The 12,130-nt window shown below is 42.7% G+C and overlaps 1 long non-coding RNA gene across 1 annotated transcript; it reads left to right on the top strand.

Moving 5' to 3' along the window:
- The first annotated feature begins 4,019 nt into the window (after positions 1-4,019).
- On the top strand, positions 4,020-10,025 carry LOC109286301 (uncharacterized). Its single transcript, XR_002094292.1, has 3 exons — positions 4,020-4,108; positions 4,372-4,490; positions 9,749-10,025. It is a non-coding gene; the product is annotated as an uncharacterized LOC109286301 (long non-coding RNA).
- The last annotated feature ends 2,105 nt before the right edge of the window (positions 10,026-12,130 follow it).

The following is a 12,130-nucleotide window of genomic DNA, read 5'->3' as shown; positions in this document are numbered from 1 at the left end:
ATGCGGAACTGAGATCTATATGGGCAAAAAGTTAGATGTATGAAAGGAGTTTGTTAGAGATATCAGCAGTTTGGTAGAACATAAGTGCCTAATTCAGTCTGATTCAAAAGAAAATAAAAACCAATAAATGAAACAAACACCCTAACCTAAAGCTTCAGGTTCCTTCAGACTGAAGACCTCTAGGCTGCCTTGGGTACATTTCCCTCAATACCTAAGGCTCCACTTCTGGGAAGTAACAGAATGGGTTCTACTTGCTTAGAAGTTAGCAGCTTGATGCCTAGCTTGTGTTTAAGCTTCAGTAAGATCCGAGCTAGGCATTTCCCTACCTATATCCCCTGAGTGATGCTATCTGGTTGGTGTGTCTTGAACGCACTTATGGGATATGTCCTGCATTGGGACAGCACAGAACATCAGTAGCAGCTTTTATGTTCAAAGACAAAGAAAGAAAGAGGTGCTGGTTGTGATCTAATGATTAGAGTACTTGGGGGTGGGGGGGAGCTCAGATTTCCATGACCTCCACAGTCTGAATGTGGAAAACTAGAGGGTCAAGACCTCATCTACTACTTTACAAGGGAATACCATAGCCACTTGGGTACAGACTATTCTGGAAATCATCTTACCACCACATACTAAAGTAAACTAATTTAGATTGGGCCTGCCATTTTAGGTTTGAAAATTTCTGAATGCCTGCACAGATGGGCATTTGGTCGATCTAAATGTAACCTCTGCAGTACCCTAAGAATCTATCCTTTATACATCTCTGGGACCCAAACCTGTCTACCCATATTCATTTTGGATAGCATGTTACTTTATTCCTCCAGCCACTTCCTTGGCTCTAATGGGACTATTTGTGAGTGGGGAGTGCTACTGTGTATCAAATCTTGCTTTTGACTGATATACTCCAAGAACTGGCATCATTTTTTTCCACCATGGGCCACCACTTGCAAGCCAGCAGCCTGCTATAAGCTGCAAATCTCCTTCTCCTGGAGCACCCAAGTAACCTGTGCTTACCCTTCCCACCAATTCAAGTGGTCAAGAGTGATAGTCAGTGTTAAGTTTGGCAGTGCTGTAGGAACACAGAGGGAGGCTCAGGCAGTCAGCAAAGTCTGTGGAGGAAACAGATGGAATTGGGAAGTCAGTAGGACCCTGGAAACCCCCCTTCTGCTGCCTGGACTGGACTATGCTGCCCCCTCTTGTGCTGCCAATTTCTGCATGCTGCTATGGGCTGGATCCAAACTCTTCAAGGACCAGATTCAGCCATCAGGCCATAGACTGCTACCACCTGGAGGCAGATATTGCTTTCTGCATATAACAACATGTGGAAATATTTGTCAACAAAAGATCTGTTGAAACCATAAGGGATATGTGATAACACGTACGTGGTCCTGAATCCTTCTGTAAGACTTCTGGGAGGCTATGCAGCTTCTTATTTACAGGGTGCAAAAATGGATAGCAATTTCAAGTACTGTGAAAAATCTGCTAGTTAAGTTGTAAAACAATATCTCTTAAATCCATTGTCTCAAAGCCTGGGTCTCAGGACCAACCTAGACCATGGGTGGTAATACTGGATTATTTTGTTTCAATGTTTCTACATCAAAAATTGTAGACCAAAGGGTAATGCTCTAAGGACAATCGTCTAAAAAATAATAGTTGAAATTTAATTCACCAGCAGTAAGGGAATGAATTCATGCCAGTACCTACTGTAGAAAAATAATGTTTTGGACAGAATAGACACTTCCCTGAAGGATAAATGCATAGCTTTCTGCTTATGATTGGGAAAGCTTAGCTGAAGATTGCTGAGGGGGATATTTCTACACTTTTTTTAATGAAAGTCAGGTCCGTAATTTCAAAAAAATCTGTCACATTCAGTCTGATCTATTTATCAAAGAGGAGTAGAAGGCACTTCTCTTTGGATTTACAGCCATGTCAGCTATTAAGCACAGAAACAAACTGAAAGAGAAAAGTGTTAAACTAGTTTAAAAACTGATTACTTTCCAAAGAGAATCTTTGTCATAGTTTGTTGTCGTTTTACTCTGATAACACTTCTCTGATAGAAAAGTGATTCAACTTCTAGTGATGGTGAGTGTCTGCATGCGTGTTTATTGCCTCATAATCTACCTGTGCTTTACCTTCCACCTAAATTAACTGACTAATTGCTACAACTAAGCAGTGAAAACATTTGTTTTGGTCTTAAAATTAGGAAGGACAAAGATTCTGGTCCCTTTGCTGTGGTCCCCAACTCCCTGTCACTACAGTAGTACTGTGATTATTCATCCACCCTACAAATATTTATCCCAAATAAGAATTAAAAGTTGAAGGGTTTGAATTTTTCTCTGAATGAAAATCCATGCATAAGTATTTCTGTTTTACATTTGACACAGCAGGTTTCAGCAGGCACAAATCAGAAAGTTCTGTTTCAGGTCAACATTCATCTCTTGACTCCTGCTGGCCATGAGAGTCAAATTTTATGTCCTTCTTTCTCAACATTTTCTCCATCCAGATAAAACCACTTATAATGCACTATGATCCACTATGAACTTTCTCTCTGGCCGAGCAGTTGGAGTATATCCTGGGTCCTCTCCCTTGCACAGAATGCCATTTTAGCCTGCAGCTGCCTTCCCTGTGGCTGTCATTTTGGAGAAAAGCCTCTGCCTCTTTAACCCCTGGGCTTTGAATTCTCAGTACAGGATCCATCCCAAAATGAATGTGAGATTTGGCCTCAAAGAAGCAAATAAATAAATAAATAAAAATGAAAAATCACTGGTGTAGAAAAGAAACAAGAACACAAGAAGAAAAAACACATGATTTAAGGTTGAAGTTTAACTAACAGATGAACCATTTCCAGGAAGATGGCCCAAGTGGGATGAACTAATTATAAATAAATCATTGATAGCTCTTGTATAATGAGTATGAATACTTACTGAGGTCCCTAATTTTTACTACCTTGTATCTGCTCTATTGCCTTATTTGAAATGTTTGACACCCACACCTTGGCTCACTGATTGTGTAAGGAACTAATTTGCATTTTAGCTCTAATAAAAATAATAGTATCTTCTTTTTTACCATGCTCAAACAGGGTACATGGAAATCAGTATACATTCAGAGTTACCACACCAGTGTATGGAGTCATTTATTCAGTCAGGGGTGTTGGGGGTTCTTTTTTTCCAGGAGCATTTAGGTACCTAGAGATGCAGATAGGTACCTTGGGTTTTCAAAAGTGTCTCTACTGCTTAGATAACTGATTTTTCAACAAGTCATTCTCTAAGGTTGGTTGTCACTGTTAACCCTCAGCTATGTCTTTTGTAGTTTCTCACCTTAATCAATTGGTTTGCTTTTGTAAGGCTCAGCCCAGAAAAAGAGCAGCAGCCTGACAGAGTTGTGGCAGCTAGTCAGGCAGGTTAACCCTTCCCTGGGACAGACAGTGTGGACATCCACAAGTAAGCGGGAGGTGGGTGTGGGGGAGCCTTCAGGGCAAGGGGAATCAGGAAAGCCCAAGGAATAGGGAGGAAACCCAGACTAGGACGTGGGAAGCGTGGAGATTTTTACATTTCCTTCCTCCAGGCCCCTGTTCACCTGAATTGTGACTGCTCCAAACTCAAGCTAGCACTAATACCAATCAACATTTTGTGGTTCATAATGTAACATGTAACAGAGTTATTAAAGTTTAAAATTGGAGAGCATATAACAGATAGTATTAAACTATAATTTAAATACCTGATTCTTTTAATTGCTGGAACTGTGATAGCTCATATTCCCACACTGGTAGGGTGACTCATCCTCATGTGCTTTGGACCTGATTGGCTACTGGACTCATGCTCTTCATTGTTCCATATCATAAAGGATGCAGTTCAATCATTTTAAAGTTCTTACAGGGTGCATCTACACATGCAGTTACGGTGCCTGAATAAACTGAAGAGCTTATTGCTCTGGAGTTAATTATTCCCAGGCGCTCTGTTTGAACGTGTGCTTAAAAGCCATACATTCCACAGTTTATTTAGGTGCCGCACATGGAGCCTGCACAGAGACGCCCCAGCTGCCAGGGGTCCTGGGGCTCAGCCTGCCAGGCTGGGGCTGCTTTCACTTGCTCAGTGTGTTGAGGAGGGGCCAGGTGAGTCACAAGGGAGATGCAGTGTGGGGCTAGCTGGCAGGTAGACCCTGCAATGAAACACCCTTGTGTCCCAGCCAGCTGGGCAGTGTCTACATGCCTGCTGCTGCAGAATAAATTCATTTACTTCAGCCTAATAGGGGCACACATGTAAATACTGAGACATTTACTATGCAGCTAATTAGTTAAATGTGCAGTACATGTCTCGTGTAAATGTGCCCACAGAGAAGCAGTGACAAGCTGTTCACTACTTTATAACCTTGCAGCTATGCTTTGTGTCTGGAAGTCTTTCATAAGCATCACCCCAGCCCTGACAAGAATGTTTCAAATGTCTCCTTACTACAACAAAGAGTGGGAATTTAATCTGAACACTTCACACATCAAGGTATGTTATACTGTAATATGCCTTTCAGGTCTGCATGTTGAAATGCTGCATCGTATATAATATGATCTGACACAACACTGATATCAAAAGGCACCATCTAATAAATCTGAGAATCTAGTCCCAGTGTAAAATAATTTACTAATATTGCGCCACCCCATTTAGAAGACTTAGTAAGTACACAGATGCCAGAGGATCCGGCACCGTTAAGTCAGAGGAAAAGATTTAAGAACCCTAATTTCAGCAGTCTGTGATGACAACTACAAAAACAGCCCAAAGGTTGCTTTCTAGGGGAAATCATTTTGAAATAGCAAAACCTTAACTACCGTAAACAATGTCAGTATAAATTACTGCTTTCGAGACAATGCGACTAGTAAGATGAGGAACATAAATGGAATTTAAAGTCAAAATAAACTTACAGCAGACACCTTTACTCTGAAAATAATGGTTATTTGATATTGCCTACTAGGCAACTGTGTTTGCACAAAGACAATGGAGTCATTTTGGGAAGCATTTGGAGACTCTCCTGAAGGTGAATTGGCTAAGAAGTTTGGAATGAAATGAATAAATAGTTTATTCTTAATGTTTTATATAAAGAAAAGAAAATGTCAGAATGTGTGTGTTTTATATTAGGTGGTTATCAGTTAAAAACCAGAAATAACCCTAGCAGTAGGGGCCAGAACTTAGTGCTTTCCTCTGCTAGGAGGAATACCTGTATCACTGGCCACATCTACGCGAGACGCTAACTGAACAGTAGCTTATTACTACTGCACAATAGTGTTGTATGGCATGAAGCATGATGCAACACTACCGTGCAATAGTAACAAACTACTGTGTATTAGTAATAAGCTACTGTGTAATCAGCATCACTAAAACACCATTTGGAGACACTACTGTGCAGTAGCTCTGGTTACTACACAGTCATTTAGTACTTAATGACTGCTCAGTAACAGCTGTGCAGTCAATGTCTCATGTAGACTCAGCCAATGGGTGACAGATTCAGTTTTTTCCCCTTCTGACCTCATGAAGCTTGCACTCTTGGGTGTTCTGTGGCTTCAACAGGAAGAGTGGAGGTTCCACCCAGCTTACCTCTTACCTTGGTGGTTAAGGCACCCTCCTTGGAAATGGGAGAGGTGGGTTTGAGTTGCCTCAGAGTAAGGTGAGACCAAAATCCACTTCCTGGGTGAGTGCTTTAACTACTAGTCTACTAGGAAGAAGGTAGGAAGTTCATCCTGTGCCAGTTAGGTGTCTCCCCTCTGGGAGTTTTGGGTCACAAAATGATGGAGGCATGTTATATGAGGTCCTGAGTGAGGTGCCTAAGCTATTGGGGGAGTTTAAACGTGCTCCTGTCCTTGTTCCTAGCATTTCCTTTTAACTAATTGTAAGAACATCCTTATTCTGCACCTGGACACCATGGATTACCCTTAGGTAAAGCATCTGATTCTCTCCATTGCTAGTGTAGGGAGTCTGCTTGCCTAACAGGGATACTTCGGATCATTTTCCTGGGGCAGGGGGCCTTTCTAATGCACTGTAACACTAAAGCAGAAAATCTTACAAGGTCAGCTTAGAAATGGCTTAGGACCACAGCTTCCACTGATTTTTAGTAAGGCTTGTTTTCTTATGTCATTTCACTGGCTTTAAAGAATTCTTCCAAAGGAGCTACATTTTTAGTAGATTTATTGATCTATTTATTGTCCATCTGTCTTTCTCACATCAAAGGGCATAATGTAGGAAATAGGTTAAGATGGAGAAACAGAAGGATCCTCAGCACCTAGTGCTATGTAGGTACATAGGAAATAGGTTCAAATGATTGGTTTTAGCTACCACCTTCCTCTCATAATTACTTTCTTTTCTCTTAATTAAAAGATTGGCAAGCAATGCAAGAATAACTTCACTGATCCATGCTGCCTGTAGCTGGGCCTGCTTAAACTTCCAAGGATAGCAGTTGGGAAAATATCTGTTAAAAGAGGTACACAGTGACATAGACCTGAATCCTGTTCATAGGGGACAAATAAGTATAATTAAAGTCCCAATTCTGTAAAATACACATGCTAGGCTTTACACATTATAATTCTCATTCATGCCTTTGTAGGATGTGCAGCCAGAGTAGTATGACACCGTGGGAACATCTACATGTTAATTAATGACTGTGCATTAAGTTTAGCACTTGTATAATCAAGTACTAAATCAATGCATAGTAACTGGTGTTACTGTGCAGTAGCATCACTACTTGCCTTTTTAGTGCTGCTACTGTGCAGTTGCCTAATAATACTGCGCAGTAGTGTATTAGCACTGTTTGTGCTGTGACATGCTACTGCACAGTTAGCACCTCATGTAGATGTGGAAGAAGCAAGCCTTAGTAGTAAATGAGGATGTCATTCTGCCAACCACAAAAATGAAACAGAAATAAGAGATTCCAGGATTACTCCATTCCTAGCTTTGGAAGGAACACTGAGCTATTGTGCTTGCTCCCTGTGCACCTATACTCCCATCTGATGTCAGATGGTTTCAGCAGCTATGTGCTGGTGAAGTGATTGGCTAGTACTGGCATACCTAAGGCAGCTTGAATTCACCTAGCTTTAGGGAATCAAGAGCTCCAAGTAGGCTGCTTGCAGTAAGAAGCAGTTTAGCTGCATCCATACAGTGCTGTGAGCAAGTTAATTGGCCATGCACTCAGCAATGATAATTAGCCTGCCTGAAGCACTGCACGGGTAGCTTCCAGCTTAGAAGGCAGCCTGCCTCAGTAGCACAGTGTGCTTGGGGTGAGACTGCTTCCAAGCTTTGACATTTTGCCTTCTAAACATGATTTTCTTTGCAAAAGTTCCAGATGCTATGGCCTATTCTAGGCCCAAGAACCACTAATGAACTGATGAACCAGCTCAATACGGATCAAATATGCAAGCTTAAAAAATGCCATTCCTTTGAATACTAGGACCTAATTTAGATTCCATTTAAGTGAATTAAAGGACTCCAATGGATTTGATATGAAAACTGAATCATGTAGTCTGTATAACAGCCCAACCATCCAGGAGGAAGGCAAAAGGAACATGTGTGGTTCCAACATCTTTTCTTGGGGATCTTATGTATTATTTGGTTTCAAGAAATTCTAATGTATTATGTAATAGGGCTGTCAAGCTGCTTTGGTGCTTGACTGATTGCCCAAAATTATTTACAACTCACAGGAGTGATCACTTCAGTTTGTCTTCTCTTCTGATCCAACAAGACTATTTTCCTAACACACACTGTTACTAATGATCATTTAATGGCAGTTCCTGTCCTTCCCGTGAGTACCCTTGAAAATGGATTACCACAGTAAATAAACTCATGGAAGAGATTATTGAGCAGGCTAACAAAAGACTCGGGTGGTTACAGCACTGACCACAGTGATTTATTGTTCTGTGTCTGCTATTGCATTAATAGAGTTAAAAAGAGTCTCCATATTTCTCATTAAAGAGTAAAGGTGGGATAATGCAGCTCTTTGCCAATATACCTGGCATTTATTAAGCACCAATAGATTACCATTGTAAAGTATGAAATGAGAAGGTAACAAAAGCCTTTTCATTATGTATTTATGTCATTTGCAAAAATACCACATGGACATAAATAAAGGCAGAATTTGGGCCAGAATAAAAAGAAAGTTTGAGGGAAGATAGAACTGAAATTGTCCCAGGAGCTTAAAATGTAATAAAAATTCTATATTCTTTAACTCCAGCTCAGAAAGGTATTTAAACATTGACTTTACACACATGAGTAGGCTTATTAATATCTATGAATGATTTAAAGGGTCTTAACCAGTTACTAAGGTCAATAGGAGTTTTTCAATTGAACTAAGTGAATGCCAAATCATAACCAAACCCAAGCATGAGCTGAAGTGCCAGCTCAGATTAGGGCTGTTGAGTAAAAAAGGAAAAATTCAAGTAGTTAGATGGCACTGGGAGCATTTACACATGGGCTTTACTGTGAGTTGACTAATTAGCTCTGCATTAAAGCATCACTGTCTACACATGTGCTGGTATTAGGGCACAGTAAATTAACTAACTCCACTGTAAGATAGTCCTGTTGGGGACAGTACTATCTAACAGCGGAGTCATTTAATGCGCTAAAAATGACTGCAAATGACTGCTGCACTGTGTTGGTGGTGACCGGGACAGCAGTGATTTCAGCTGGGGTGGAGCAGCCCTGGGCTGGCATCAGGCTTGAGGGGTCAGCCACATAACTCTGCAGTCTTGGCCCTCTTATGCCCCAGCCAGCCCTTCCTCTGCCCAAGGCTGATTCCCCAAGCCTGCTGCCAGCCTGGGGCTGTTACTTACTGGCTCGAAATGCTGCTGTCCTAGGCACACATATAGACAATGTGCCCCGGAAATTTATCGTGTCGCATTAATTGCAGCCAGTGAAAAAACAGCCATCGCTGGGAATATTTGAGGTATATTTGCCACACCAGCAGTTAGGAATGATGAAGCATTGGACAATATTAATTCAGAACCAGTTTCAAAAAAAGTTTTGTAGCCAGCAAATCTCCTTTAGACACCTACATTATGGTGGCAGGATTTTTAAAAGTGTTTATCATTCAAGGACTTGTTGTTTTCAAATCCTGTATGTTGTCTGATGCCACATGCCTGGAGAAGATGAAATTATTTTCTGAATGGATTATAATAGTATGAACACATGTGGAAAAATAAAGAAGCAGTAGGAAAATTAAAATGCTGGTCCAAAGGAAAACTAAATAAGCAATGCTAGTTGGATTCAGACAGCATGGAAAAAAACCCAAGACAATCAGTAAACATAGGAAGTAACATTGTTTTCTAAGGGCTACAGTTCATTAATTTAGCTGAGGCTGTGAGCTTATTGTAGTCATGAAAAGCCCACAGAAATGGATATTCTGTTGATGGATAAAAAAGGGAGTATATAAAGAACTAAATATTTTATTTGAAGCATTTAGACGAATTTGCAGTGCAACAACCTAGACAAAGGAGCAATTCTAAAACTCTAAAAGAGAGTGGATCAGGAGGAAGATAAAAGGAATTAAAAATGAAGCAAGGGAAGTGAATTCTTGATTTTAATATCATAACTGTTAAGGAATTTAGCAAAGATGGTGTGCAGTCTGATTTAGGTTGAAGGACGGAGAAGAACAATATGTTTTAAAGTTGCAAAAGCATGGAAAAGATTTTATCTGTTTCTAATCAGGAGAGACTTTTGGTAGTTCTGGTGAAGATACACAGTGGGTGCATCTACACGTGTGATAGATTTTTTCACCTCCTCAGCTGCCTTTGACATTGGACACCTCCAAGGAAGAAGACAACCTAATCTGTACGTCGCAGAGCAATTCTCTCACAAAAGGACTCTCAGATTCCCAGGGGAATATACTTGCAGCCTCTATCTCCCAAGTGTAAATTGAAGTTTATTTTCTACCTAGGAGCACTTTTACAATCTGTGAACTCTCCTCAGCCTGATAAAGAGTGTGTGCCTGAATGTTAGCAAAGAAAGGAACATTTTTCTAGTACTTAGTTGGTCTAATAAAAGGTATCATCTCTGAAGCAAGAGCTGTGTGTATCTCTTCTCTCAGACCAACATGGCTACCAAATAGATCCCTGACACAGTAAACTCTAGTGATTATCATGTCAGAGTTTATTGCTCCAGGGAGCCATGTTTACATGTGCACTTGGGACCACAGCACGTTGAAATGAGATGGAGCAGCCCCAGCTGGCAGGAAGACTAGGAGCCAGCCTGGGGCTGCTCCGACCCAGCTCAACTTACTGTAGAGGGGCTGGCTGGGGCACAAGGATAGCTGCCCCACCCAGCCCCAGTTCCTAGTTCTTTTATTTTTTTTAAAGCCTCACACTCAGCAGCTTCTGCAGGAGCTGTTAGGGTTTTGGGGGGCTCATGGTAGAGCCCCCAATGCAGTGTGGGGTGGTAGGGGGCAGTGGGGAATGCCCCCTGGCTGCCAGGAGCTGGTGAGTGCACAGTTTTTTTTGTTTTTTCTTTAAAGGAGCCAAGACACTGGGGCCGAGTGGGGCAGGCATTGACGGGGCTGGGAAAGCTAATGAGCAGTAAGCAATTTTTGTCAGGTTCTACATGTCCAGCACCAGCCTTGCCATTTGCTCCTGTGGTCACGGTAGGGAGGTTCAGGGTCCAGCTCTAGCTGCCAGAACTTGACAGCAGCACAAGCGGCCACCTGGGATGGTGTTCCTTGAGGACAGGTGGCTCCCCTTCCAGCTGCGCCAGTGCAGGGCTGTTTGTGCAGGCTGAGAGGTGCCTGAGCCACTACACCCTGCTGATGATGATCCTCTGCTGCTGATCCTCTCATGGATGGCCTTCTGTTGCTCCAACACCCTCTCAAGCATTAGGTATGTGGAATTCCACCAAGTCTCCACATCCTGCATGATTTTGTGCTGCAGCATGTTCAGCTCTCCTCGTTTGTCCCACAGCATCTTGCCCCCCTTGATGCTCTGGTGGAAGTAAACTGCCACTTTCCTGCATTTGGAAATGAGCTTGCTGGTGGTGTTGGCACCATCACCAGCAGCCCTGTCCCCCTCCAAGGCATCCCTGAATATGAGGTGGAATTTGTGCACACGGTGGATGCCAACCAAGTTGGCATCACAGATTGCCTTGACCATATTGGCCTCATTGTCAGTGACCATGAACCCATGGGTGAGTTCACCCTGTTCAGTGAGCCACCCCTGCATTAAATGTTTCATGGCCCCCATGATAACTGTTGCCATGTGGAACTCATCTATCACCTCACCGTGGAGAGCCCACGGCTGACCTGACTGGTCACACCAGTGCTGTGTGAGGGAGAGGTAGGCATAATCTCCACCCTGGCTGCTCCAGATGTTCAAGGTGAAGCATAAGGCCACTGCGGACTTGCCTTGTGCAGGTTCTCTCTCAAGTGCTCTCTGCATGCCTCATATAGGGAGGGCACCAACCTCCTGGTGAAGGTGATGAGTGCAGACACGTGGCATGATGGGGCCATGAGTGCCATTAGACTCCTGAACCCTGGCCGCTCAACTAAGTAGAGGGGTGGCCATCCACAGCAAGAATCTTCTCAATGATCTGGGTGATCTCGCTTGCCCTTGCAAAGCGCCCCCCTTTCTGTCCACCTTTCCCCCAGTGTTCCAGGGTGGCCTGCCTCTGCTTTGGGGGGAGCGGGGCTTTGGAGTGAGAAGGGGACTTTCCTTTGGGCACACTCCCACTGGTGTCAGGCTGACGAGGACCAAGGGCAAGGTGGTGGTACCTGCAGAGGTGCATCAGCATCCCCATGGTGCTCATGTGTTTTGTTCCCTTGCCCCAAATGGTTTTGGCTCATCAGTGCAGGCAGATAGCATATGTGAAATTATGAAATTGAAAAGAATAAATCAATTAATATAACAAACAAAAAGGTCTAGAAGGAAAGCAAAAGGTATCGCGGAATCCCACTTGCTACTCTAGCAAGTAGGAAATCAAATCAATGGTAGCAGTAGCCTTTCTTGTCTAATGCTCCTGAGCTTCTTGAACATAGCTCAGTAACTGTCAGACCCCAAGGCAGAAAGCAGGCTAGTTCAAACAATGCTGCCTTTTATTCTGTTTTTTGATCCCTCCCCCAGACCACTGGGATTGGAAGGGACCTCAGGGAAGGATCTCAGTCACTGGCCAGCTACAGTCAATGT

This window comes from Alligator mississippiensis, chromosome 2 (genome assembly GCF_030867095.1).
Source record: "Alligator mississippiensis isolate rAllMis1 chromosome 2, rAllMis1, whole genome shotgun sequence".
Taxonomy (NCBI): domain Eukaryota; kingdom Metazoa; phylum Chordata; order Crocodylia; family Alligatoridae; genus Alligator; species Alligator mississippiensis.
Note: the sequence above shows the minus strand (reverse complement) of the source record. Positions and strands in the feature narration are given on the sequence as shown.